General features: G+C 48.8%; 1 non-coding gene across 1 annotated transcript; it reads right to left on the minus strand.

Annotated features, from left to right (window-relative positions):
• Positions 1-387: 387 nt before the first annotated feature.
• TRNAS-ACU lies at positions 388-459 on the minus strand. The gene has a single exon. It is a non-coding gene; the product is annotated as a tRNA-Ser (tRNA).
• Between the last annotated feature and the right edge of the window lie 2828 nt (positions 460-3287).

The following is a 3287-nucleotide window of genomic DNA, read 5'->3' on the forward strand; positions in this document are numbered from 1 at the left end:
GAGATAGAGGCCAACATTTAACATTGGGTGCACTGCCGAAGTCTGAGTTGCTTTTGCAAATAAGGACAAAGTGGCAAAACCAGCCCCTCTTCCTGTGTAAATCAGTCTGCCCTTGAAGGGGGCTCATGTTCTCCGCTTGGCCAGAGTCCTGCCACCTGACGGCAGGCAGCTGGGGAATCCTCCTGCGGGCTGACCCTGGGCCTTGGGTCTCACTGTGCTCAACCAGAGGGGCTAACCGAATTATTCTCCTAAGCCGAGGCAGTGATGGCAGCTGTTAGCATTTGTCTGTCTGTTTATGCATTTATCTGTCCATCATCCATCCATCATCTATCTTTTTAAAAAAATTTTTGGGGGGAGGTAATTCGGTTTTAATTTATGTATTTATAATGGAGATACTGGGGATTGAACCCAGGACCTCATGCACAGTAAGCATGCGCTCTACCACTGAGCTATACCCTCCTCCAAATCATCTTGTTTGTTTTCTTTCCAACTCTACCACTACCTTTGAGCCTGGAGCACTTAGCACAGGGCCTGGAACACACTAGGTATTCAGTAAATATTTGCCAAACCAATTAACAAATGAAGGCAAGGCTCAGAGACTCAATTACCAGCCTGTCACAGGTTCACAGATGGGTGACCCAAAGCCCGGTCCAACCCTCCTAGGGACCGCTTGGTCCCCAGTCCCCTCTGGGTCAGGCTGGGTTGTTCTGGCCACCACAGCCCCCTCTCTGCGCTCCCCTCGCTCCCCGCCTGCCTCGTGCTGCCTTTGGCCACGTAGCTGTCCAGTGCTTAACGGCGTCTTCCTGGTGACCACTGGGTGGGCACCTTGCTGTCCACAAAGCCCCTTCAGGTTGGGGCTCCATGGAGAGACCCCCTTTCCACTGAAGAGTCCATATTCTCATGGGTGTTTATCAAGCAAGGTCAGGTCCCGACCCACATGTGTTAGTCTTTCCTGACTGACTCTGATGGCTTTTTCTGGAGCTTAGCTGTGGCAACAGTAACAATGGCCACCATGTACTGGTCACTCACTGCAGGCCACAGACTTGTGCCATCTTGTGGCACCATGACAGCAGCCCTTGGTTAACACCACTCAGTTGGTCAGACACACAGCCAGGGCTTGGCCTCAACCTTGCACTTGACCTCTACGTGAGGTCAGACCACGGCCCATGCGCCACATCCCAAACACAGCTGCTACCTGTTTTCTGTTTTTTTTTTAACATTGAAGTTTAGTCGGTTTACAATGTTGTGTTAATTTCGGGTGTACAGCATGCTGATTTAGTTATCTATTCCTTCTCATATTGTTCATTGTAGGCTATTACAAGATATTAAATATAGCTCCGTGTGCTATACAGTAGGACCTTACTAGTTACTGTTTTTTTCTTAATGGCCATGAGATAAGAAATTTTACATTTTTAAATGGTTAAAAAAAAGCAAAAGAGGAATAATATTTTGTAATATATGAAAATTATACAAAATTCAAATTTCAGTGTTCATGAATAGAGTTTTGTCAGAATGTGGCCTGTGGCTGACATACTGTCTCTGCCTGATTTCAAGCAGCACCGGTGGGGCTGAGTGGCTGCACCGCTCCTGCTGTGTGCCTCAGAGTCTAAAGCATTAGCTATTTGCCCTTTGCAGAAAAAGCTTGCCCCTTCCTGTGCTAGGCTCTGACCCAGCATCCAGATTTTGGGGATTAAGGCTCAGAACCCAGGCATTTTCAGAGAGGAGGTCTGGGTGTTTGGAGAGCTGGGCCCTGGGGGTGAGGGGAGGGAGGGCGTGGAGGTGGGGGAGCAGGGCTGGGGAGGACCTGGGGATATTTCAGCACAAGCAGGTGCTGTGTATCTCACCCCGTGTCCTCAACCGGCAGCCCTCGGTCAGCCCACAAACATCTATTGGCCCAGACTGTGCTGTGTTGAGATATGGGGTCAGGACAGTGCGGCCTTGCTCTCAGGCACAGGGTCCTGGGCACCCCTGAAGGATGGGCAACTGTCGTCATGGTGATATGACGGCCATGCCAGTTCATGGCTAGTTTATGTGCTTTGCACTTGTACCAACTGGTCATCCGGGAGGGTAAATGCACAACTTTTTTTAAAAATTACAATGTGTCAATTTCTGGTGCACAGCACAATGCCCCAGTCATGCATATACATACATATATTCGTTTTCATATTCTTTTTCATTAAAGGTTATTACAAGATGAATACAGTTCCCCTGTGTTACACAGAAGAAATGTTTTTAAAATCTATTTTTATATATAGTGGCTTACATTTGCAAATCTCAAACTTCCAAGTTTATCCCCTCCCATCCCCTTTCCCCTGGTAGCCATGAGATTGTTTGCTATGTCTGCGAGTCTGTTTCTGTTTTGTAGATAAGTTCATAGTGTCCTCTTTTTAGATCCTGTGTTTCTAACAGGCGTGCAGGTGCTGCTGCTGCCATGGGCCGGGCCAAGGCTGCCCTGAGCAGTGAGGCTCTCATGCTGTGGTTTTCCATGTGTGGATTCTGGACCAGTAGCAGCATCTACTGAGCCCCTCCCAGACCCTCGGACCAGAGTCTTGAGGCGCAGCCCTGCCCTCTGTGCTTGAAGAGTCCCCTGGGTGACTGGGAGCTTACTTGGACCTGAGAACACTTGCTCCAGTCCCTCACTCCTAGACCCTCCTCCCCTGTGCCGAGTCTCCGCCCATCTATTCAGAAGCCAGCTGGGCTTCCTGCCATGACTTAAGAGAATCATTAACCATCCTCTGATACCTAAATCCCAGAGGCCTTTCACCTGGAGCAGGTGAAGCAGATTGCCCTCAGGAGCAGCAGCTCAATTATAAGCCAACGCCTGCAGTCTGGAGCCTCTGCCTGGGTAATTTTCCATTCGGGGGCTCATTTTTGAAACAACTGCTTGCTTTCTCTGTCCACCGTGTCTTAGTATGCAGGCCCCGTTGCTCCCTTGAGAGGGAGTCATGTGGGACGTACTGGGGTGCCAGTCTCAGCTGCTCTGGGACGCCCGCCAGGCTCTTTGAGATGCACCCACCAGGGGCCCCCAGAGGCATTCCTGAAGCTGGGACCTTATATTTTAAGTCACGCCATCCCAAACCTACCTTCCCAATAATTGGGTTCATCCGTTCAAGCATTTTTGTGTGATGCAGCAATAAGAGAAAGACATAATTTTATCTTTAATAACAGCACAAATTACATATTTTGGAGAGTAGAAAATGATTGCAGAGATGAAGTGTTAGTTTCCTAGGAACCTAATGAAAGCCTCTTTCTATAGAGTGAGGAAGTTAACCTAAAACCTATTGGAA

The sequence above is a fragment of the Camelus ferus genome, chromosome 11 (assembly GCF_009834535.1).
Source record: "Camelus ferus isolate YT-003-E chromosome 11, BCGSAC_Cfer_1.0, whole genome shotgun sequence".
NCBI classification, from domain to species: Eukaryota; Metazoa; Chordata; class Mammalia; order Artiodactyla; family Camelidae; genus Camelus; species Camelus ferus.